At 46.9% G+C, this 26,245-nt stretch overlaps 1 protein-coding gene across 8 annotated transcripts in view; it reads left to right on the top strand.

Moving 5' to 3' along the window:
• Positions 1 to 14,114: 14,114 nt before the first annotated feature.
• The window catches only part of LOC135912820 (retinol dehydrogenase 13-like), a 395,668-nt gene continuing 383,537 nt past the window's right edge, over positions 14,115 to 26,245 (top strand). For 4 of the 8 annotated variants that reach the window (XR_010567791.1, XR_010567788.1, XR_010567790.1 and 1 more), the window contains exons 1-2: positions 14,132 to 14,304; positions 23,257 to 23,438. The gene's annotated coding sequence lies outside the window, so the exon portion shown is untranslated. Of the gene's footprint in view, positions 14,305 to 23,256; positions 23,439 to 26,245 lie in introns of all 8 variants that reach the window. The other 4 variants (XM_070523228.1, XM_070523226.1, XM_070523227.1 and 1 more) reach the window with 3 other exon arrangements.

Here is a 26,245-nt window from a genome sequence, read left to right as displayed (position 1 = left end):
GCTGCTACCTAGAGAAAACCCGGCGAGCGGCATGATCACGCGTGGTCACACTGCTGTGTTGGGCTGCGCTTACTTTGCAAAAAAAGGCGTTAAATTCAGTCGCAGCTCCATTCCGTCTTGACATGTATTTAGGATTCGTGTGGGTCTCTTTATGCGCATGCATGTGTATCGTCGCAGCGGTGGCGTAGAGGTAGAACACCCACCTCGCGTGGAAGGGGTCCGTGGTTCGAAACCCGGTGCCTGCAATTTTCCACCGGATTAAAAAAAAAGATCCGCGTGTTTTTAAAATTGCATAAAACAGGCCTGGAGTGTGGCTTGATCCCGGTGACCAGAACCGGTAACGCACTCCTTCACCAGAGCAGGATTGGCCACCCTGGTGCAGTACTTGGCCAAAACCTCCTATATGAACAACACAATCAAACCCCGGCCCTCAGTCCCCAGCAGCTGTGAAGCAACTGAACACGGCGGCGGTCAGACCTGCGACGCAGCAGAGGGTGCTAAGAATCACTGGCTGCGGACAGGCCGCCATTGGAATATGAACCTGGCAACGTTTAACGCTAGAACGTTATCTAGTGAGGCGAGTGTAGCAGTGCTATTGGAGGAATTAGAGGGCAGTAAATGGGATATAATAGGGCTCAGTGAGGTTAGGAGGCCAAAACAAGCATATACAGTGCTAAAAAGCGGGCACGTCCTGTGCTACCGGGGTTTAGCGGAGAGAAGAGAACTAGGCGTCGGGTTCCTGATTAATAAGAATATAGCTGGTAACATACAGGAATTCTATAGCATTAACGAGAGAGTGGCAGGTATTGTTGTGAAACTTAATAAGAGGTACAAAATGAAGATTGTACAGGTCTATGCCCCTACATCCAGTCATGATGACCAGGAAGTGGAAGTGGACAGGCTCACCAGATACAACGACATCACCAGTGCATATTTGAACGCCAGAAGGATATCCCCACAGCCGAGTCCCAAATTGAACAGGAGGCAGGCCGTCGCCTGGCGACAACTACAGACAAACACGTTCCCTAATCCATTCCGTCTCAAACGTATCTTCCCAGCCAAGCATCCGGACGACACGTGCAAATTGTGCCAGGAAGGACCAGCAACATTCAAACACATGCTGTGGGAGTGCAATGTAGTTATAGGAGGGATGGCAGTTACTCCGGAGACCCTGTCGTCGAGGTGGGCCGCCGCTCTGCGCAGCTCAGACGACGGAATCCAGATGTGGGCAGTCCAGCAAGGCCGTGAGGCGGCGTTGAGGCAGTGCCTTGACGTTCCTCCGTGGGAGACCTGAGCCCGGGTCGCGTCAAACCTCGCCGGACATACAAGAAAGTTGCATCCATCCATCAATGCTCTTGTCTATTGCGGCACACTTAGTGAATATAACCACCTAGAAATGCACTTATGTATTTTTGATTACATTTAATATGAATTTCGCTAAGGGCTGAGTAAATATATCAGAGGTGGAGAACATTTTGCTGAGAAAAAAAGGCAATGTGTGATCGTACCACCCGAAATTGAAAGATCTATGGGCAATTAATATCAAGTGAGTTCAATTTACCTCTCAATATCTTGTTTTTTGGTTTGTTGAGAATAAAACCTAATATATTATCGGAAAGCCATCAGGGGAGTTGGGTGGCTCATGTATTCACCGTGTCCATGACATGAATGGGGTTGGCGCCATGAAAGGATACGTTGGTGTTATCGGTATATAGCAGAATGTCACGTGTATTACGTATTGATGCTACAAACTTATGTGCCAAGAAACAAGAAGGACCCTCAATTACAACCCTACGGAACTGCATACCTTACAAGGACTCAGTTCGAATTAGTCTTTCAATACTGACGCAATTGAAAACGGTTGCCCTAAAAGCTTTTATTTGGTTAAACTTGCAGCCACAGATGGCGTACAAATAAACATATTATAAACATATTGTCATTTGCGATTGATTCAAAAACTTTCCGGAAACCTAGGAGTAAGTCAATATTGTAACTTTTCTTTTTAATGCTGTTATATATGCCTTTAATGTTGAGGTGAGCGTTTTCTACCAACCTCCTTTTCTTGATGTCATACTGGTGTTCCATGAATATACATTTTTTTTCTCGCGGAAACGTACGAAGCTGCCATTGATAAGAGGCTCTGCAACTTTTTGAAAATGGGTAGAGCTGATATCGGCAGATAGTTGCCGGAATTATAGTCTCCGCCTTTGGTCACTGCGTAGAAATGCCTATTGCATTTTTTCCAGGAGATGTGCCATGTTCTATCGTGAAGTTGGATATGTGGGAAAGAGGTCTCCAAAATATGTCCGCGCAAATGTTTGCAGGCTTTACAACGATTCTGTCTTAACAACTTGAATATGTCTCTTCAAAACTTTTGGTGATTGCTTCTACTTCCCTTGGTGTTGGTAGTGACGAAAACTTGAGCGCGATTCTGCTTGATCATTGTTACAATTTGATTTTCCTTGAGGAGCATATATTATTATTGGTGAAGTTGAAAATGACTTAAGTTTGTCTGCCAAAATTCTGTAAGAGTAGGAAGGAGATCTCATCAACGGTCATTTCTTCGGGCAACATTTTGTGTTCTAGCACATCAATGGTGCGAAAAGTAACCATGTTTTCTGAGAAATCTTAAATGTTCCAGCAGGCTTTTCGGGGTGGCTCGCCTCTCACAGGTTCTCTGATGTTGTTTTCCCCGCATTGTTCTCACGTCTCCAGTAATCGGGATTCTGTTCGTATCTCAGCACCGGCACCAGTCGATGCAGTTGCAGCATATCACGAAATAGGGCGCGAGTGTTGCGCTGCTAACGCCACCTAACGGCGGGGTTAGTCCAGCGCGACAGGGAGTGGGATGTTCCTCTTAAGACTTGGGATTCCCACTCGCTACGCGGTACATTGGAACTGGCGAAGGCGATCGTTCGAACGCGTTACAGATCGCGTGACCATACACGCGAATGTTTGTGTCCAGCATGGGGGCGAATATATACTCTCGCTATCTGGTCGCGGCGAGCTGGACTTCCTAGATTTTGCGCGCGCCCATCTGAATGTTCTATGTGTTGTGAGTTGTCTTGGAGGTATTAGTTATGAAAAGTGAAATATATGCCGTTGTCATGGTTTTCACTTCTGTGTTGTCGTTCCTTCATCCCAAGAGCACGTGTGAGACCCTGCGTCTAGAGTCCAACGTGGGGCCCTTGGGGCATCGGACGGTACCTTTCGCAGCTTTACACGGTTCGAGACAACCTTCGCTGGAACGGAGGCGTAGGTCTAGCGTGTACTTTGATCGCTACCGTTGGCGGCGTGCTCTCTTCAGCGAGGAGAAGGTTGCTGCAGTGTGTTGGAACTTTTCAACAAGTTAAGTCCTTTCGCAGATGTTTTTAATGGCAGTAGTCGGTACAAGAGCCACGTGGTCTGCATCATGGGAGAGCGAGGTTTAGTGCACGCGGAGCACTTAGAAGCTTGAAGTGAATCAGTACTGAAACGTCGCGGCTGGTCGAATTTCCTCAAGTATACAGCTTCTATCTCTTCGAATCTAGGAGTAGGGGCTCTCGGAACCGGGTGGCCGCAAGCCACGGGGGCCGCTACCGGCTCTGAGGTATTGCAGACCGGCTCCGTGTGCTCCGACACCGTCTGGGATGGTGGGCGTTGTCAACTCGGATGCTGTGCGTACCGAGCGGGTTAAGACCACCTCATCAAGCTGATGTCTCCAAACGACTGCCTGTCTTGTCCCCCTTTTTGCACGTCTCCACTTTTGGATGCCGGTTTTCAGAGTAACGGCTCATTAGGCCTAAGACTTAAAGAAGCCGCCTGTCGCACGTGGAATGACACAACGTTGTGGACTGTGAGGTTGAGGTGCCGCACTTTGCTTCCTTCGTTCTACCTAGAGTCGCACGAATTTAAATTACTCGTTTGACACAAGAAAGGGAACTTTGTTCACGTGAACTTAAGGGTCTGAGTGGCCACCTGACCTTTCACTAGCCGTGCTAAACACCATACCATGTGGGTAAAGTGCATCCACAATTCGTCTTCCATGCACTAGTTCAGGACGATGAGCAAAACAAGAACAAGTTGAAAGCGGGAGCCAGCCTTTCGACACGAGTTCACAATTTCCATCTCCCGTCTGCCCCTGTTTTGCACTAGTTTAATGTTTGTCGGGTGCGTTGAGTATACGCAGCGTGAGCGGAGTCACCCGTGCTTTTCTGTTACGTGAACATTGTCTGCGCTGCTGCCCCAGAATACAATTGAGCAACCGCAGGCAATGGAGTTGCCTGTGGCGAGTTCGGCGGCCGCCAATCTCCGGCTCGCGACCTTCCGCGCCGGCAGTCACCAACGGCTAAGATGGCTCTCGACAGCTTCGGTACGGACGATGCTAGCACGTGCTGGCAAGTACGTTGCGGTATCCAGGATCCTGAGCTGGAATCCTACCGTCGAGCCTGCAGAGCTGCTGCTGTGATCAACGGGTGCCATTGGTGTACCTCAAGCGCATTGTCGGCGCGCATGTTATGAACAGTGCGTGGATTTATGCTCGGTGCGGCCACTGCCGCATGTGCTACCTCTTTTTTGCGAAGAAAGCGTTGATGTCATACCATCTCACAATCTTTCATGTCTCGGCGGGGTGTGCAGAGATTTAAGGTTAGGATGATGCGGAGGTGTTTGATTATACGGGTTCCCGGAACTCGTTTTCCCCGCATGCTCTCCCATCTCCTCTAATCCGGTTTCTGCCCGTAGCTAATCCCCGGCGGTGGTCGGTGCGGTTGCCGCATATTACGATAGAGGGCACGATGGATGGATGTTATGAGCGTCCTGTTTGGAACGGTGTGGTGGGTTGTGCCCCCAAGCTCTTTCTATTATACTGCCAAAATTCCTACCTAGCTTAAGCAATGAAAAAAAAAACGCTATGAACTACCACGCCCAAATTGACGCGAGTACTTGGTGACGCGAGTGCTGTGCTGCTAAAGCCACCTAGCGGCGGGGCTAGTTGGGAGTGATAGAGGCTGGCTCTTCCTCTTCGGGCTCGGGATTGGCGAGCGCCCCGGACGTTCCGCGCTTGCACCGACCCACTTCGAGGGACACCGCAACTGACCAACAAGATCGTTCGAACGCACCACTATTTGCGTCACCGTACACGCGAATAGGCGTTGGTGCCCAGCATGAGCGCGAGGATATTCGCTCGCTATCCGGTCATCGTGAGTCGGACTTCCTAGATTTCTCGCGCGCCCATCGGAATGGGCTGTGTTGTGAGTCGGCTTCCAGGCATTAGAGTTAGAAACTTGCATTAAATGACCTTGTTACTATTTCCACTGCTATGTTGTGGTTTCTTTGTCCCAAGAGCACGTGTGAGACCCCAAAACGTCTCGGCGTGGTATACCGTAAATTTTTCATTTCAATTGACGTTTACCTTGTGTATTATTTTTTATATTCAGAGATCATTTGAATTTTTTTCATTAGTGAAAAGATATGAGGCACCTAATAGCGATTCTTTATCCTGCTTAGCAATTTTTGCCTGACCCATGCTTTACCCCCTATTTTCGCATAACTTGACTTAACAGTTTCGAAAGGCCACGTTCGAAAATTATTTTGTTTTGCTTGAAAATATGTTGTACGCATTATTCAGTTTTTAACGTTGAGGACATCGCACCATGTAGCATTGCATAGGAGGTTATGTAATTCTGTAGTGCTATTATCATTAGTCATCCTTCGGTGAAAATATTTGACCCAGGTTCTTCTGCCGGTCTCTAATTCACAAAAAAGCGGCATGTGTCCTCATATTGGTATTGTGAAGACACTTGCACAAATGCTCTCATTTACGGAGTTCATAACGCGCGCGTCTATAGGGGTTTGATTTTCAGCTGTTACACGAGTTGCTACAGTAATCATGTTAAAGAACCCGGCAGCATCCACAAACTCAAGAAGATTGCTCGTCGTAATATCTCATTTATTAGGGCAAGGTTGAAGCCTCTTAAATACCTGATCGAACAGCCAGAGATGCAAACTATTCATACAGTCGTTGAAAACATGAAAACATTGGTAACAATCTGAAGTGGGGAGTGGCGGTAAACCCCCGCAACTGTAAAAGAGTGATTCGAGATAGTAAGCAATTCACAGTCATCCGTACATATCGAATGCTCAGCTATGGCATCATACAAAAATCCTTTCTTTGTGTGCAAAGTGGGGCGCCTCATCATCAGAAATTACCGCCACGCGATGATTGCCAGTGATAAATAATAACCTGCGGCGAATTAGTGTCAGAAGACGCACGTGCTGTGTTTCAAAAGGCGAAGACGGCGATGATGAAGGTGTGAGCATGGTCGTGCAGTGGCAAGAGAAAAACGAAAAGAAAATGAATTGTTGGTAAGCTTCGTGGTGCGAGCGCGGAACGCGGGAGTGCCGCCATTTTGAGGGAGGAAGCGGAGCGAACAAGGCAGCAGCAGCGGAAGAATCAGCCTGTAGAAGGAGTAGTCGGAGCATCTGCCTATGCGAGGTGGTCCTGAGGCTACGGCTGAACGTCCAAAGCTAGTGTCTGGGCGTCCAACGGAGCACCGGCCATAGCTATTATGCTCCCGGTATTCTTTCCTGGCTTGCGTTCCTGTCCCGTCGTGCCACACAGATGGGCCTTCTAACTCCAGCTAGGGTAGCTAAGCTGCAGCCCACTCGTTGTCTGCACCATTCCGGCCGTGAGTACGTCCCACGCCCCACACCAAATCACATGGTGATGTGTCAACTTCAGTGACCAAATTGTGTAGTTTGCAGGCTATTTAGACTGGATTATTCGCAGTGGTCCATCTTAATGATTGCTACCAGTTGTATATCCGTGAATTGATATAAAGCGTTGGTGGTGTGTATACGGCAGAGGGTATGCGCTTCGTATTTTAGTTACTGAATCAGGCTGTAATGAATACGCGAAAGAGCAACTATGTGGGAGAGAGAGAGAGAGAGAAAAACTTTATTTGGTTCCTTCAAGGATTTAGCGTCTCGAGGTCTCGGTCATCGTCTTGGGCGCCGGTGACTTGCACCCTCTTCCGGCAAGGGTGGGCCCCTATTCCAGGGCTCCACTGAGCCTAGCTACCGCACTAGCTTGCTGCACCAAGGCGCTTTGGGCCGTGACCTCGCAGCTGGTAAGCCGACTCTCCCATTGCTCCGCACTCGGGTTATTGTGTTGGTGGAATGATTGATCTTGTTTACATTCCCATGTGACATGATATAGTGTGGGTGTGGCCCCGCACCATGGGCAGGTGTCTCTGTATTGTGTTGCGTACATTTTGTTTAGGATGTATAAATTTGGGAAGGAGTTTGTCTGCAATCTGCCCCAACTCGTTGCTTCCTCCTGCGTTAGAGCGTTGTGCGGTGGGGGATATTTGGCTCTCGTCCCTCTGTATAAGTTTAAGATTTCTGTGTATCCTCCTTCACAAGCGTGTGGGTGATACTTCAGGGCGTGCGACTGCTCTGCTCGGAACGTGGTCTCTCGAGGTAGGCTGTCTGCCGTTTCGTTACCCTCTATGCCTGCGTGGGTTGAAATCCAGATTAACTTGTGCTTAACGTTCATCTCGGTGAAGTTGGCTCCGCCAAGAATTCTGAGGGCGGCTTTGCTAATCCTGCCCCTCATGTAATTTCTGCACGCTTCCTACGAGTCTGTTAACATGTTTGGAGGCCTGCCTGCCCTAAATCCTTCTACTGCCGCCAGCGCCACGGCAGTTTCTTCGGCGTCCGCTGTGTCGGCTGCCTTTACCGTCGCACATATGATCAGATTCCCGCCGCCGTCCACCACCACCGGCGTGGCCGTGCGCTTCCCTTTTCGCGGGTACGTGGCAGCATCCGTAAATACCGTGTTGTCTAGTAGCGCTAGTGTCTTTTCCACGTATTCGGCTCGCGCCTGCCTTCTGCTCTCGTGGAGGTTGGGGTCCATGTTCTTAGGTACTGGCCTAACGCTTATTGTTTTTCGTAAGCAGTCGGGCACGTCTGCGTACCTATCTACGTGTCCGCTCGTGTCCCGTCCAAGCTTAGTCAGGAGCGCTCTCCCTGCAGGGGTGCTTTTGAGTCTCGCTTTTATCGGTTCAAGCAGGACTTCCGCCAGTTCGCTGAAAGTGTTGCTGATGCCCAGTTGGAGCAGTTTTTCTTTTGAAGTGTTTTTCGGCAGATGGAGAGCCGTCTTGTATGCTTTCCTCAGTATCGTGTCCGCCTGTTCCCTCTCTCCTTTGGTCATTGCATGGTACGGTAGCGAGTAGATGACTCGGCTGACGACCAGGCTGTCGACGAGTTTGACTGTGTCTTCCTCTTTCATTCCATATCTTTTTTAGGAGACCCTGTTGATCATCCAGCCCACCTGCTCCGTCACTTTGCTCAGCAGGCTGATGGTGTAGCTGCATTTTCTGCTGCCCTGTAGCCACATGCCCAGGATTCTGATCATATTCTTTTCCGGGATGTTTTGACCGTCAAGCGTTACTTCCAGTGTTGCTTGGGTGGGGTGTCTACCTACTCTCACTAGTTCGGATTTTTCTGTGGAGCATACCAGTCCCCTCTCTCTGGTGCACTTTTCGACACCGCGCGCAGCCTCTTGTAGCTTCTCTTGTTTTTCTCCCAGTGAACCTTGCGTGACCCAAACCGTGACATCGTCCTCGTACATCGCGTGTTGGATGCCCTGGATCTCGCCGACTTGTTTTGCCAGGCCGATCATCGCCGCATTAAAAAGCATGGGCGATACCACGGAGCCTTGGGGTGTGCCTTTAACGGGTGTGGAGAAGGTGTCGCTTCTCAACTACCCCAGCCCTACCGTTGCCGTTCTGTCGGTTAGGAAGTCCTTGACGTAGTCGTGTACTTTCCTTCCGCAGTTGGTGTTGTTGAGGCTCTCCATAATGGCCGCGTGGCTGACGTTGTCGAAGGCGCCTTTGATGTCGAGTGCCATCACAACGTTTTCACCCGCCTTAGGCATTGTGTCTAGTACCTCCTCTTTGAGTTGTAGGAGGACGTCCTGCGTCAATAGGTAGGCTCTGAAGCCATACATGCTGTCAGGGTACCACCTCCCTTTCTCCAGGTGCTGCTGGACCCTTCTGGTGACTATTCTCTCATACAGTTTTCCCAGACACGACGTAAGCGAGATCGGCCTGAGATTCTCGATCTGTAGTTTCTTGCCCGGCTTGGGTATCATGACCACGACGGCATGTTTCCATTCCGCCGGTACCTTTCCCTGTTGCCAGAGCTTGTTGAGGTACGACGTCAGCTGATCAACTGCCTCGTCGCTTAGGTTTCTTATGAGTGAGTTTCGAATCTTGTCGGCTCCCGCCGCTGTATTCTTGGTGGCCGCTCTCACGGCTTCGGTGACCTCCTCTCTCGTGATGGGTTGGTCTATTTTCGGGTTTTCCTGACCGAGATAATCTCCTTTGTAACCTTCGATTTCGTCTTTCCCGTAGCATTTTTCTCGGACGTCTTTCAGGAGCTGCTTTTCGGAACCTTCGTACTGGTGGACCAGTCTTTGGATCGATTTGCCGCTTTCGGACTTCTTCTTGCTAGGGTCCATTAGGGCCTTGAGGATGCGCCACATTTTCACAGTACTTAGCGTCCCGTTCAGCGAGTTGCTAAACTGTTGCCACCCCTGTCTGGCCTGCTGCGTCGTGTACTCCTCCGTCTGCCTAATGATGTCCGCTATCTTCTCCTTTAGCTTCTTATTTAGCTTTTGTCTTTTCCATCTCTTGGTGAGCCAGCATCTAGCCTCGCAGAGCCTGAGGAGCCGCTTGTCTACCTCCGGTGTTTGTTGGGTTCTATGCACTCCTTGCGTGTACATTTCCTGAATTTGCTTGAGTTGTTGGCTCCACTCTTCTACCTAAGTAATGTTACCCTTTAGGTGTCGGACAGTGTGCTCTAAAGACGTCCCAATCCGTCAGCCGAGCCATACCAATTTTCCTCTTGACATTGTCTGCCACCGTGCTAACTCTTATTATGTGGTGGTCGCTGCCAAGGTTCTCGAGCAGGTTTTCCCACTCTGACTGCTTGGCGCCCCTGATAAAGGTTAGGTCGGGACACGTGTATGGACTGACGCTGTTTCCCTGTCTAGTCGGCTGGTTTTCATCGGTTAGCAGCTCGCACCCGGTGTGTTCTGCCGCCGTGCAGATGCCTCCTCCCTTCTTGTCTTCCTTTTTATAACCCCAGCGTGGGCTTTTAGCGTTAAAGTCTCCCGCTATGATTAGGGTGTTTTGTCCCGCCAATTTCTTGGCCTCCGCGAAAAGTTTAACAAAGTTTCCTTTTGTCTGTTTATGTGGACTGTACAAGTTTGCTATGTAGGTATTTCTAGCCTTTCTTTTCTTTTTGGGAATCACCTCCGTGATCACGTGTTCTATCTGGGTGTCCTCGATTTCTTTATGTGCTATGGTTACTACTTTGTTACTTAGGAAGGTCGCGGTGCGGCGACTCTCCTGGCACGTGCAGCCCCTGAGCGCGGGGGTATTATTGGTTTCCTGTAGCATGATTATATCTGGTGGATTTTCTCGCGTAGATATGAACTGTTACAGGAGTCCTTGCTTGCGCTTGTGCCCTCAGCAGTTCCACTGCCATACTTCTAGTTGGTTTTGTCCTGCCATGTTGCGTTGTTACTGTTGTTGCTTGTACCTTGGGTTTCTAATCTGAATCTCCTGTCATCGTATAGCCTATTCCTGGCGTCATTAGTGGTTTTCTGCGTGTTTTGATTTTTGACGTAGTTACGGAAGCTCTGGTCCTGCAGAGCTATCTTTTGTTGCGTTTGTTGCATCTGATTTTGCATCTGTTGCATTTGGTTTTGCATGCTACTCATGAAATTCCTGATTTCATCATTAAAGGTTTTCTCTTCTGTGCTTTGCTGTACTGGTGCTACGGCCTGCGGTGGTGGCGTTGGCGTTCTGATTGGAGAGTACCCCGCTCGTCTGAGCTCTTGCATTTCTTTAATTAGGCCATCTAGCCTCTTTCTGAGTTGTCGCGTTTCTTCTCGGCTTAGCTCGAGTTCGCGTTTGAGACTTTTGTTTTCCTCACTTAGTTGCCTTTGTTGACTATGTGGGAAGAATTCTACACCGTGACATACGCCGTGACACCATCGCATTGGCGCCGCAGAACGAAGCTACTCTCTGTCGGAAGAGCCACCAAACCAGACGATGGAAGTCCGTACGTTAGTGGAACTCTGGGTAAGCTTAAGCTTGTGGGCGGTGGAGATGAGAGAGTGGTCACGGACATGGAACGGCGTCATTGCGATGATAGGGTAGTAGAGCGTGAGTACAATAAGCAGCGTGTGGAGCTTGCTGCCGAGCGCACGTCGTCTGAACGAGCTCGAGCAGAAGCTGAGGAACCCAGCCTTCAGCTGTGCATTAAGGTCGATGAAATGGACCTAGCCCAGCCCACTGGCGGGACAACCCCCTCCAAATGCATAAGCGGTCCATTTACAGATGATATATCCGCGCCCGTTTCTGCCACACTTTGAGGACGCTGGAGATGATTTAGACGCTTACCTCAAAAGATTTGAGTGTGTGGCCACCAGCCAAGGCTGGGACAAATTGCAGTGGGCTATTGCACTCAGCATATGCCTCAGAGTAGAAGCCTTGAAGCTGTATGAGAGAGAGTCTCCGCAAGGCTGTTTAGATTGTGACAATCTCAAAATAGTTTTGCTGCAACATTTTCGCATCGCGGCTGCGGGTTATCGCGAACGTTCACGCATCCAAACTTCAGAATGGAGAGATGGCTGCGCGATATGGAGATAGTGTTCAAGGCTACTTCGATAGGTGGGTAGAACAATTATAAGTGCATCATATGTTCCAGGCACTTGCCGAATTGGTTAATATGGAACAGTTGTTAGGGAAGAGAAATAAAAAACTTGAGTCCTTTCTTCGCGAGAGGGATTGCCGTACCTTGTGTGCTGCCACAATAGAAGCTGATCAATTATGTCGCCTAGCAAGAAAAGAACTTTGTATCACTTCAGGTACGATTAAGATATGAATAACAATCCGAGTCAGAATATTGGCCAAGACGTTGGGGATACTACTTCGGAGTGCTAATTGTGTGTTAAGCCTGAACATACCACTCGAAATTGGCGGGCTAAAACATATACCGGGCATCCTCAACACCCACCCTGAAATGTTTTCCCCGGCATTGTGTGTTTGTCAATAACTTATCTGTTTACAAAAGAGTAGTGAAAAGTGTTTAGCTGCTAGTAGGTGAAGTTATTACTCTAACATTGTGTTAGATTTTTTTTTCAAACATGTAGCACCTTTATATGTTTACAAGACAGTGCAGAGTTACATTTCATGCAACTTGTATTGTTTATATGTTCAATGAAATTTTGATTGGAGAGGTCTTCTGCACACTTTTGATTATATCTCTCAAAAATACAAGGCGAGAAAGTGCATAGCGATATCTGAAAAATGGTTCAAGGCTTTTTCACATCCTGCGAGTGGAGCGAAAATATGTATTTGCATCTGCACGCTTCGTGTTGCGAATTTTAGAGGATTCATCCTACTGGATATTTTAACAATGCGGCTGGCGCGACGCCCAAGGTTGCTTGCTACATATTTTGTCGCATACGCCGCATAATTCTCCGCATTTAAAGAAAAACGCTATGCATTAAAATACCATGGAACATATGAACAAATAATACGCGTGCTTTATAAATTAAAAACATTTCAACGTTGAAATTGTTTTCGTGTGCCAGCAGCAGTTCCTGTAGGTCAGTGTGAGGAGGCATGGGTGACCTAAACAGCTGTTCGCAGATGCTCGATCGTTGGAATTCGCTTTCGAACTTCCATATTTGCGTTACCTTGGTTCGTCCGTCAGGACGCGTGTGCGGTAATTATGTGTAGAAGTTCTCTCTCAGTACTCAGGCAGGCGTAAAAACCGACACCATGTTTTTTTTTTTTTTTTCTAGGAGCTTGAGTCACTTGCGCACGTATCATCTAACAACTCTAACAGACATGCACGTCGTCTACTTCCTCATTATGTGTCTTGCACTGCTGGTATATTGTGAATCCCTATCAAGAAGCTTAAATTAGTATACTGGTATACGTAGTGAGGTGGCGTAGCACCATGACAAACTTTAAATGCGTTCTTAGGAGTACATTTCCTTGTTTAATGACAAAATCGATCCCTATAATTTTGTATTCTTAATGGCAAGGGTAAAGTTGTAACGCAACCGTAACTGTCGGCAGGTGTCGTTGACATGCGTGTGCTGCTGCTTGCACATTATAATTAAGTGGGGCTGAAAGCCCAGATTATAAAATACCTATGCGACTGGAAAAGAAGTTATGGTTCCGTTACTGGAAATAAAAGCAAGTATCCAAATATGTTAAGCTGGTCTTGCACTTAGCCAGTATTAGACCAATGTTAGAACACATTTCGAGGAGAGATTCCATACAATACGCTACAGTAATAAGAAAGCGGAAGGAAAGCGCAACGTGCAGCCTAATCATATATTCCTGAACCGATGGTATTCGCCAAATTCGATCTGTTGGAAGCTGTTCGGATATCTGTAGCATAGCACATTTTGTTCTGCCGGAAGTAATAATGACTATATCTCTAAGGTTTTATATAGGCTTTTTTTATGAGCAACAATGGAATAAACTTCTTTAACTTTGGAATTTTCAGAATCAAAGCATTGTGAACCTTTGTTGAGAGAACATCAAAATTTTAAGACATAGGCATCAAAAATGTTGTCTACCTATAACTACAGGCTGAACATAGTTGAGTGGCTGAGTGGCCGGCTGCAGAATGCGACAGTGTCCATAGCTGCTACATAGAGAAAACCCGGCGAGCGGCACGATCACGCGTAGTCACACTGCAGTGTTGGGCTGCGCTTACTTTGCAAAAAATCGCGTTAAATTTGGTCGCGGCTCCATTCCGTCTTGACATGTATTTAGGATTCGTGTGGGTCTCATTATGCGCAAGCATGTGTATCGTGTTCTCGAGTGTGCTACTAGCAGTGATATATGTGCTTTTATTATTATATGGCACCACAGTGATTGCGGCACGGCGGCCGCATCTCGATGGGGGCGAAATGCGAAAACACCCGTCCGGTGGAGCAGCGACCGAGCTCTGGCCCTGCTTTCTTTGTTATAGCTCCAAGCCGTGGAACCGCCGCATCGCCCGATGACCATGGAAGCGTCGATGTGCTAGGCCTGCGGCAGGTATCTGCGCGGGGATCTGGACCAAGCAAGCGCGGATGGCAACGGGACGATAACGCCGCGAAAGGGGGCGGCGCTGAAGTCACAAACCACGGGTTCTACGGCTACAAAAGGACGCTCAGAAGAAGAGCGCCCCGCAGTCCGGTGGAGCAGCGACCGAGCTCTGACCGTGTTTTCTTTGTTATAGGTAAGAAAATTGTGCCTCAATGAGACACACTTGCCTGTACCTCATGCTCCACTGGACTGACTGCCGTATTGAAATAATTTAGTATTGTAGTGTTCCAGCCCTTTCGAAGAAGTTATGGCGGAACGAGAGTGTTTTGCATGCCAGAAGAAGCTTGGCAAAGAGCAGTTTTTGTTATGTTTTCGCTGTAAACATTGTTACCATCTGGGCAAGTGCTCAGGCATTCAGAAAAAAAGATTTAAAGTTATGAAACAAGATGACATTGACATCTGGAAATGTCAGTCATGCGCAGATGAGGAAACTGAATATTCGGATTCAGACAGTAGCAATGCAAGTCACCAAAACCCCGAAAGCGGCAAGGAGCCTCAGCAGCTAAGTGCTGCGGCTCCAAAAGTTGAAAGCTTGGATCAGAAATTAGCCAAAGTTTTGTGCAAGTTAGATGGTGTTGATAAGAAAGTTGACAAGCAAAACGTAACGACGAAATCAATAGAAAGCTTCATGGAACTGCTGTCAAAAAAGTATGATGAACTTCTTGCCAAAATCGGCTCCCAGGAAACTGAGATCTGTAAACTAAAGGCAAAAACCGAGGAACTTGAGAAACGGCTTACTGAAAAGGATGCTGAAGTTGCTCTCATAAGAGATAGCATCGAAATAGCAGAGCTGTACTCGCGCCGGAAAAATATTGAGATTCATGGCATTCCCGAATCGCCAAAGGAAGACCTATTCCAGGTCTTGGTGAACCTTAGCAATAAACTTGACATTCCGGCGCTAGAACGGCATTCCTTGGAAGCAGCGCATAGGTTGAAACCACGTCAAGGCAAAATCACACCAATTATTGTCAGATTAACCGACCAAGCAACCAAAGATCTCTGGATATCCAAAAAGAACTCTCTCAGGGCTGAGAAAATATTCCTGAATGATAATCTGACCAAAATCCAAGGACACCTTTTTTGGCAGACTCGACAGCTGGCGAAAGAGAAAGGGCACAGATTTGTCTGGACAAAGAACGGCAAGGTGTTGGTCAGGAAGGAAGCAGGTTCTAATGTAATTAGTGTCAATAGCGTGGCTGATCTTGCAAAAATAAACTAATGGGGTCATTTGAATCCTTCAGCGAATGGGATAAGCATATCCTCGAAACATTAAGGGAAGAAACGCTGCATGAAGAGCTAAGATTACTACACGTAAACATTCGTAGCCTGCAGAAAAATGGGGATCACTTGTGTGCGTATTTGCAAACAATGCCTGATGTGGATGTCATTGCGCTGCCTGAAATCAACATTACAGCGGAAAGGTTAAGTTTGTATTGCCTCAGAGGCTACTCGCAATATGCCGTATGTCGGGAAAATAGGAAAGGTGGAGGTGTTTTGGTGTTTGTGAAAGATAGCTGGTTGTCATACAGTATTGAGGTAAAATTTGATAATGCCGAGCTGCTCAACTTGTCGATTAGTAAAGTGGACACTACGTACACTCTGTGTATTATCTATCGGCCGCCAAACTTGAATACACACAAATATATCGGGGAACTGCAGCTTTTACTAAATAAGTATATGAACGAGAAACACCTGATTTTAGTAGGCGATATAAATATAGACATCTTCCAAGAGTCTCAAAGAACCGTAAGTGATTACCTTAATTTGCTAGCTGAACATGGGTTATACAATGCAATACATGACTACACAAGAGAGGAATACTTGGGCTCAAAAATTTCCAAATCGTGCATTGACCACATCATCCTTCGATTAACCAACCAGCGGTATACATCCGGAGTCGTTAGGCACAAACTGGCTGACCAATATTTTGTCATGTTAGCAATTATGTCTGAACAACCAATAACGAAAGGAAAGGCTTTGGTTACAAGAACTATTATCGATAATGCACAAGTTGACGCAAAAATAAAAAATACAAACTGGAGTGCACTCTTACGCTTGATCACTTACCCATGTACAGTAGTCTTATTGAAACATTCAATAGGATTTACGAAGGTTCCACTAAAATAGTAAAGGTGAAGAAGAGAAAGCCTGACAGTATGTGGATCACGCCAGATATCATAGAATTGTGCTACCTTAAGGACAAAGCATGGCAGAAAAGCAAGAAAGAACCGCACGATGTAACGAAAAGAGCAGAATACTGTTCACTAAGAAATCTGGTGACAGCGAAATTGCGACTTGCGAAACGAAGATACCTCTCACGAGAATTCTCGTTAAATTAAAACGACGTAAAGAAAACGTGGGCATTGGTAAACGACCTGATGGGCCGATCGAAACACGCATGCGTTGAAGACGTGATAAAAAAGAACTTCCCCACAGTAGACACGGAAGTAATGTGTGATAAGTTCAATGACACGTTCTTGCATGCAGCGGAAAACCAAAGAGCAACAAGTCGCGATGGGCACACCGAATACAAACCTAAACGCACATGCGCGAACACAGCTTTTCTGCCAGAAATATCTGAAGTCGAATTATGGAATATCATCAAGCGTTTGAAGGAATGGAAGCCTCCGGGTTTTGATAAGATTCGTAATCGAGACCTCCGTAGTAATTTTAAGGAACTAAGACGTATTATTAAAAATTCTAAACGGAATATTTCAAACTGGAGATATACCGAAAGAAATGAAAATTTCTGTTGTTAGGCCAATCTACAAAAACGGGAAAAAGAATGACTGCGGAAATTACAGACCGATTTCTATCCTTTCAGCGCTTGCCCATATAATGGAAAAGCATGTAGCATCCGTGCTGCTGTCGTTCTGTGATCGATTTTCACTGAACAATAATGCGCAATTTGGTTTCACACAGAATAAAAATACAACTTCTTTGCTAGATGAGCTATCCGATTACATCAACAGTTCGATAGAAAATAACCGAGTGGTCCTGGCTTTAATGTTAGATCTAACAAAAGCTTTCGATACTATAGACCATACCATTATGATGAAAAAGTTGCAATATCTGGGTTTTCGGGGACACTTCATTAAGTTTTTTTTCAAGTTATTTTGCTTACAGATTTCAGTGTGTTAGGTTAGGAGAAACATATAGCAGTTTGGAGTCGCTAAACTATGGAGTACCTCAGGGTAGTACGTTAGGACCCCTGCTTTTTAACATTTATGTTACAGACCTCAGCCTTCTACCATTACATTCTAAAATTTTCCAGTATGCGGACGACACTGCGATTACTATAGATGTTGCCAACATTGATACAGGGTTCAAACAACTACAAAGTGATATTGTTAAATTATGTGATTGGTTTCAGGAAAATTATATTTACATAAATAAAGGGAAAACAAAGCTAATTTGTTTTAAGAATCCCCACAAAGCTATCACAATTAATAGGAGGATTTTTCTGCATTCGTCAGACTGTAATTCATGCCGCTGCCTACCTTTGCCACTCGAATCAACTGTAAAGTATTTAGGTGTGCATTTCGATCAATGTCTTAATTGGAGTAGTCACGTTAAATACATATGTAAAAAGCTAAGATCAATTGCTGCCATGATGTATCACCTTCGAGGCAGAGCTCCATTTAAAGTAAAGCTTACTGTATTTAAGGCGCTAGCTGAGTCTTTACTTATGTATGGCATCACATTATACGGCACTTGCTCTGAAAACAAAAAACAAGAAATTAATCGCGTAATTCGTAAAATAGTCAAGAGCATAACCTACGGTACAGCGTTAGATAGCGCAGGTACAAGGGAAAAATACCAAGCCCTGGGTATACTACCAATGAAAGAACTATTTAATTATGTAGTTTTGAAGAATCACTACTTCAGCAAAGAATTCAGGGTTGCCATAAAAAAGAACGTGACATTGCGACAAACTGAGAGGTACGTGAAACCACGTGTGTACACTCACTATGGAAAAAGAACCCGGAACTACTATGTCCCTTCGGTATTTAATCAATTGAGTGATGAATTATGTACAATAAACACGAAACGAAAAATGAATAAAGCGATCAGGAATTGGTGTGCAAGCTCAATAAACATATAATAGGTAAAGCCAGTTGACTCATACGGAATTGTTTACCGGCTTTGTTTTCAACTTTTGTTTGTTCTTGCTTCGATACCTGTGTATAATTTTGAATTCAGCAGTTTAAAGAATTGAGTTGTAGTCCTGTAAGTGACTGGTGTATTTATGTATCGCTTTAATGTTTTGACTTTGATGTTTTTCTTGACAACATTGTGTAATGAAACAGGAACTCAAAATGTTTTTTGTTTGTTTGTTTTTGTTTACTGCATTGGACGGTGTTCAGTGTATATATGCGAGAGAATGTATTAATTGTGGTAATATGAATTTAATATGTTGTTTCACCAACTGCCTGGTCATTTTACAAGCACTACGTGCTTAGATTGACAAGTAAATCCACCCTGTACAAAGAAATTTGGATAAATAAATGAATGAATGAATGAACTTACATTTAGCTGCACGTTAAAGAACCCCAGGTGGTTGAAATTTCCGGAGTCCTCCACTACGGCGTGGCATTCCTCATGATCACAAAGTGGTTTTGCCACGTAAAACCCCACAATTAAAAAAAAAATGTTATTTATTCAACTTTCCGTTCAACTGAACAAAATATGCCCACTCAGAAATAGCCAACATATCCAGCATCGGCAAAAAATATGACGCAGATCTAGAACATTTGTTAGGATAGCCTTGAGGCAAAGATTTCATGCATTGGTCAATTAAATTCTACAAAACTAATCGCAATGTGGATTCCATGAAACTTGCAGTTTTCTTTGTGCTCAGGATCGTTCTAATAATGACATGGCAGACGGGTGCCTTTTACATACAGCAAAACAATACACAGGCATGTTAACACAATACGCAACGGTTTACCTGCATGTAGACTAGAGCAAAAGTTGTGATGACGTCTGTCCGTCTATATATTGATTTGCCTAGCGCTCATGGAGCACAACTTGGTAGTGTGCGTCGTCGTTGTGGTTTCCCGTGACGGTATTCGTTGCCGCTGCGTCGCTGCATATTCCGAATCTTCAGCAAAGCTGGCAAGTTGCTGCCGATGGTCACGTCCTTCAGGAGAGCACCACCCCGCAGCTCGTCGTTACGTGGAAACAGGGGAGACAGCATGCCGCTAGAGCAGCAGGGCACTACCATGACTGGTCCGCGGCTCGCCGGACGCTCCTGGAACGTGTCGGTTCCCAGAACTAAGCACTGCAGCAGGCCCCTGTGACAAAATGCCGCTGGCGCACAGCAAAGCACAGCCACGAGCGAGACCTCAGCTCAGCTCCGCATGGTAGCACGACACCCGGTAGCATGTGCCCGAGCCTCAACCGCCGGTGAGTGAGCTGCCGTTGGACCCTCGCCCTCGCTCTCCACACGCCGCATCATTGTTAGTGGCACAGGGTACTCCGTAATCACCATCATGAATTCGCCTCTTGTTGTTGCCACGCAGTCGCCATCACTCCAAGCTGGCTGGTCAAAAAATTTGTGTTGACATGGCCACACGCCACAGTCCACATCATCACAAGCAGCCGCCACTTAGGATTGTTGCCCGCAACTATTGGAAACAACATAAGAGGAGGATGGGCATGAGTGTTGGAACGTGTGGATTGTTTAAGGAAAGCTGTTTGTATACTGAAACAAATCATGACCACACTCTGATGAAAAAAAAAAAAAAAACGTCGAGAAAGGAGCAAAATTCAGTCAAACATTCTTACATTCTCTAATAACTTGGACAAGAAAGCAATTACGGGCTCATGCGAGGTCCTGATAGAGTATGCGCGCGAACGGTGGCAAGAAAGAGGATAGAAAGATTTGCCACTAGTGGCCTAAATGATGACTCGCGAAGAGCTGAGTGCCAAGTGGGTCGGCGACCCAAGCTGAAATGAAGTCCCAGGTTGTTCGTCGCATAACTACGGCGTACCACCCTCAACCGAATGGCCGCACAGAACGCTTCGACCATACTCTCAGCGACACGCTTTGAACGTACGTCGCCTGCAACCACGCGAACTGGGACGCCATCCTACCCTTCATAACCTACGCGTCTAACACCACTACGCAGGCCACCACTAATTTCCCCCCGATTTCTTACTATAAGGTGGACACCCTTCGCACACCATGGACACAATTCTGCCGTACCGGTCGGATGCATACGAGTGCGTGCCTATTTCTCCCACGGTCAGACATGCAGAAGACTGCCGCGACCTCCCCCGGACCTTTACTTCCGAAGATCAAGGCCGCCAGAGAAGCATTCGCGGTGACGCCACTTTCACGGTCACCTTCGATCTGGGAGTGCTCAAGTGGCTCTCAGTCCCTTTCACTGCCACTGGCCTCTCTTCAAAACTGGTTCCGAAGTATGAAGGCCCTTATTGTGTCCTCGAACGCGCATCTCCTATAAACTATGTAATAGAACCATTGGAGCCATCTTCAGACATGCGGTGCCCCTGACGGGACATTGTCCATGTCGACCGTCTAAAGCCTTAATGCGACTCGCTCATGGTGACGAGCTGCTAGGTCGCCGGGAGGACCCCTTATCGCTCCCGGGGGTGATTGACACGAAGAAGAGAGACGCTAATGGGTGCAGCGCTACTGTATCAAAGCGCTAGTGGGTCGAGCGCTCTGGCTCGGCAATGGCTTTCGTGCTTCGAAGCTATCACTGTCCCGACCGCTGGCGTTGCACTACTCCGAGCTCTGGCCAAATAAACACCATTAGATTACGTATTTGGTACGGTGGTAATGTTCGATAATGCCGTTATCTTTTCTTATAATCTCAGGAGCACTGAATAACTGCCGATGCAACAACCTTTACATGTCCCTTAGTATTTGATACAGAAATTTTAAAAGTGAGTGAAAGTGAGTGACGGCCTTTGCCCTAAGCGTCACGGATCACCAAGGCAAATAACTTGCAGCTGTCACCATCCGAGGAAGAGCCCAGGAGACTGCAGAGGAAATGGCAATTGCTCTGGCAATAACAACTTGCCCTGAAGTAGCAGTAATACTAACAGACTCCCAAGCAGCAATTCGCAACTATTAAAAAGGACGCGTATCAGAAACAGCGCTAAAATTACTAAGAAATCACATCGCACCACCCTGCTCCCCAACACCCAGATCAACTGGGTTCTAGGCCTTCAGGGCATGAGAGCAAATGAGGCGGCACATGCCGCTGCCCACGAGCATACCAGCCGGGCTTTCCTGCCATCCCACAGTAGGCCGGCCACCAACGTTGATGGCATGTCCCTAAAGTACTCGGAGCTTCTGCAACACGAGCGACTCAGCAGAAGAACGTACACTTTACCGCACAAGAATCTGAGCAAAGAGGAATAAGTCATCCTGCGCCGCCTAAAGGCCAACACCTACGTGCAAGGAATAATCATGCACAGACTATATCCTAAGCAGTACTCGTACACATGCCCCCATTGCGACGTGCACGGAATAATCATGCATAGACTATATCCTAAGTAGTACTCGTACACATGCCCCCATTGCGACGTTCCAGACACCCTGCAACACACGGTCCAGGATTGCCCACTGCGTGACACATCCGCAGACCCTACCTCACAAGCTCCAGGAGACGACTCCAAAGAAAGCAGCCCAATAGAAGCACAAAAAGAGCGCCCCAACTCACCGCAAATCCACACAATACCCGAAACGGGGGAAGCCAAGCTTTCCTCCGATGACCTGGATGACCGACACAGTCTCGTCGCCTGGGCCAAGGTGGCAGCCCAAGCCAGAGGGTTCTTGGAATAATGAATCCTCTCACCTAAGATGAACCGGGTTCTGACTCGGTTTACAATTTCGGAAAATAAAAGTTTACTTCCCTCTCTCTCTCGCATTTCGGTCTGGGTAGGCGCCGAGTTCGGCCCTCCGTGGTGCGAGACGAGAACGCTTCCGCGACGACGCGGCGGCTCCACGGTTCTGGTAGATTAAATGCGTGCCTAGTGCATGCGTCATTGCACGCGTCACGTAGCAGCCATCTGATTCACTCAGGTGTCGCCTAGTGTGTGCAACGGGCACGTGTCGGCACCGCCACTGGCGAAGAGGCAGCGCCACGTTGTCAGGGCATAAAACGAGCGCATGGCCTCCCGTGCGTCACTTGCTCTTCGGATTTCATCGGTGTTTTTACTACTGCGATGGACTCTCGACGCCACGTCTTGAGTGTCACTTGCACTTGGCAAACCTTTGGTAAACCAGAACCGTGGAACACCCGGGGCTTCGGGGAAGCACTCTAGTCTCGCACCCCGGAGGGCCGGACTCGATTCTTACCCACACCGTATCAGCCGAAGGAAACTTATTGCATATGCGAAATATCAAGGAAAAGCATTTCAGCAAAGCGACTATAACGCTTTCGCATTCCCACGGATAAGTGGTCTTAAGTTCCTCCACCGAATTTTAGTTCATTCATTTTCAATCGTGCCTGTATTATAAATATTTTGTTTCCATTCCAGAACACCTATATTGCCTGGACGTTGCAATTTGTTCTCGTTTTATTTTTGGCTCGCGGTTCTGGGCCCATCCTTCGCTGTGGGTATGTGCCATAGCATAGAAATTGCCACATGCGCCGGGAGCCTGCGTGCTTGCTTCTTGAGCTGCTATAAGTTACTGTTGTCGCCTCAAAACATGGCATGTACCCACGAGGGGAATTGGCCACACTGTATGGAATGAAACGAACACGCGACTACATACCACAAGGCTTAAGGGCGAACATTTAGGACCAATCATTTGGTAATTAGCTGATGACACCGATTTTGTGAGTACCTACACATAAAAAATAGCTGATAAGCTAAGGAGTGCCACACGCTTATCAACATTGCATAAACTACAGGTAGCATGCCAAACTAAAGAGGTTCTGTCATACACGGCCTTTATCCAGGTAGTGCATAAAGCTAGCCACTAGATGCTCGTGCACATTACTACTGTTGCTTTTGTTGGATTTGGCTGTTCTGTCTGCCTTTCAGTTTTGTTCCTGTACTTACCTGCGCGTTCCCAAATCCGATTCCTGGTTCATTCTGCTAGGGGGCGGGTACGTGCCATGTCCAAGAATCATCGCCATCACCGTCATCGTCAACCAACCTCGCGACGCAACGCGCTCGCATTGAATGGGACCGGCAGCTCATCCCGAATGTGGACGGAGGCGGAACGGCGGACACCTTGACCAGCAGCTGCAGCACTACGCGACCCGTTGCTGAGTTGTTCGGGTGAGTAACGCTTATTTAATGACATGGCTGTGTACAGGCCACCGTAGTGAAGCTCGGTATGGCTGATGCAGAGCTTTTATGTCCATGCGAGACGTGATGCTCATCGAGCCTGTGTATTCAATTGTTCAAGCTCCTTCGATATTCAAGCCGAAAGCGCGTATCAATCATAGTGAAGCACAAGAAACTCGAAGAAGCACTTTAAGTACCATAATTTTCTTACACAGCGTGGAGCTTTAAACTTGCGTGCCCATTTTGTGGACGTTACGTTATTTTACAAGCTCTAACAAATGCTTTAGACACGTTATAATGACCGAACAAATTAATTTTTACATCTCGGTACATGAAAATAGCGCAAGTACAGCTGCATGGAGAATTTACGCCTAACTTCCTTTTATCTTTCTACAGCACTCTTTCGCCTTGGGTCGTTATATTCTTGCGTTACTCCTCCGTGCAGAATGAATATCATTTGCGACTACAAACGCGAGCCACAATTTTAGCGTTTCATTAATTTAGCATTTTTCTTGCGATCAGTTCAGCAATTAGTATTTCTCTCATGGCCTCCACTTTAGGCTTCAGTAACTATCTTGAGTGCTTATCCTGCCATGTAGTACTTCGTCTGTCACAGAAAAGGGCTGCTGAGGTATTTGATACTTACTTTGTGGCTTTGTTCAATTGTCATGAAAAGCTGAGTACGATTTATTCAATCTGCATTTAATGCTGCTTCCTTTTTTGTTTTATTTTGATTAGATTACCAAACACTTACTTTTACTTTTCTGTGATAACGTCCCATGCTGCGCGCGTTTTACTGCGCTAATATTTAATCATTTGTTATTCTTGCTACCACCGTTTTCTTCTCATTTTTCGAATTATTCTCAAGCCCGCGCTTAAGCAATATTCTTGTTGTCGGTATAGACCAATGTTCGGCCGCGGCGACGAGCTATACTCCATCTGGCAAGTCTTTGCAGAACTGTGAAATCAGCAAGGCTCGTTAGCAAATATGAAGGCCAAATGCAGCTCTAGATGTGTTCAATCGTGCCTTCTTTCTGTCCAGCGGCTGCGGAGATTCACGGTAAAAGACGCGCATGCGCAATAGTTCTAACATGTAGAGTATGGCTGTAAAGCATCACGAACTAATCAAAAACAAGGCTTTGTAGTCCCGCCACTAGTCACACTGGTACACCGTACCCGGAACTGTATTCCTCTGCGCAAGGAAATCGCCTGTGTACGCCTCGTAATTTCGGAAGCGTTGGAAATGACTTGTGCAATGGAGGCTATGCTTTGTACTGGTATGTTGAACGCGAACTCTGCACACTCTGACAAGGTAAAAAATAAGTTTCCGTCCTTGAGACTGTAATGATTGCTCATACTTTTTCAGCACATAGCCTCGCGCCTCACTTCAGTCGCTACAGTTATTCGGCCATTTAATCTGTCATGTGTGTTAGGTTCCCAGCGGAACAAGAAGAAAGGGCGTTAAATGATGGGCGCGTTTTTTATTAATTGTACCATAAGAAGCCAACAAGCAATGACACCGAGGAAAGCATAGGGGATATTACGTGCACTTGCTAATTGAATCCATCAAATAGTAAATTTGTGGCATTGGAAGCGGATGAAAAACAACTTGCCGCAAGTGGTGAACGATCCCACGTCTCCCCGTTGCGCATGCGATGCTCTAATCACTTGACACACTGCAGCGCCCTTTACTCATGCACTTTGTTAGGTATTTATGTACGTGTTACTACTAGAACTAATCTTGGGAGTGTTAGGAAGCCCCACCACTCACAATCCTCGGCGGCAGATGTAGAACATCCTTTCTGCCACTGGCGTCACGAGTACGTGATCTCTCTGGGTGAAGGCAACTGGCCGATAAACCCGCACATGCTACCTGAAGGCATCAATGTTGCCGGATTCGAAACCCTCGTTATGAAAGAAGGAGAAGAAAGGGGGCTTACCGAGGGGCTTGATTATTATTTATCGTATCATGAGAAGCCAACAAACAAGAAAGATCATGTATCCGTGACTCCTGCGGCAGAAATGATGTTCCACAATCCCCGCCAATGTTTGTGAGGGGTGGCGCTGGCTAACACGCTAAAGATTGGTTCTAGTAGTAACAAATAAATACCCAAGAAAGTTAATGGGGAAACGACGCCGCAGTAGGTCAGTTGGTTAGAGCATCGCACGCGAAATGCAAAGAGGTGGGATCGTGCCCCACCTGCGGCAAGTTATTCTAAAGCGAAAGCTTTACTGGCCGCGAACTTGCGATTTCGCCGTGGCCGTGCTCCGAGGAGGCACATTACTACAAACGCTGCGTTCGCCTCCGCTTGCTCCGCCAGCTGCATCGCATGCCTGATAACATGTCGGAGGATTGAAAAGGAGAGCTCGCGTGTGCCGCAACCACAGTTGAGGCGACAGTATGGACGGCAAGAATTCTGATAAGCAGAAGGAGGCCTGGAATCGACATCGGAACGAGATGAACACGAAACGAAACGCGCAGGAAACGGACGAATAGCGCGCCGAACGACTGGCTAAACACCACAACATAGCTACACAACCAGACTAACGTGGACTTGCAATCATTATTAACCAAGGCTAACCATGTTATGTCTTAGCTTTCGCTACGTATATCCTGGCATAGCCGAGCTAAGCCAGTGCCAATTTTTTTCGTCCACTTCCATTGCCAATAATTTATAATTTCTTTAGTTCAATCAGTAAGGAAAAATAATTTCTCCTATTTTGTGCTTCGTGTCTTCGTTGGCTTCTCATAAGTGCAGATGACGTCGCGAACTCGTACAATGGCTACTAATTGAGAC

Source organism: Dermacentor albipictus, chromosome 8 (genome assembly GCF_038994185.2).
Source record: "Dermacentor albipictus isolate Rhodes 1998 colony chromosome 8, USDA_Dalb.pri_finalv2, whole genome shotgun sequence".
Lineage (NCBI taxonomy): Eukaryota > Metazoa > Arthropoda > Arachnida > Ixodida > Ixodidae > Dermacentor > Dermacentor albipictus.
The sequence above is the reverse complement of the archived record's forward strand: the minus strand, read 5'-3'. Positions and strand labels throughout refer to the sequence as shown.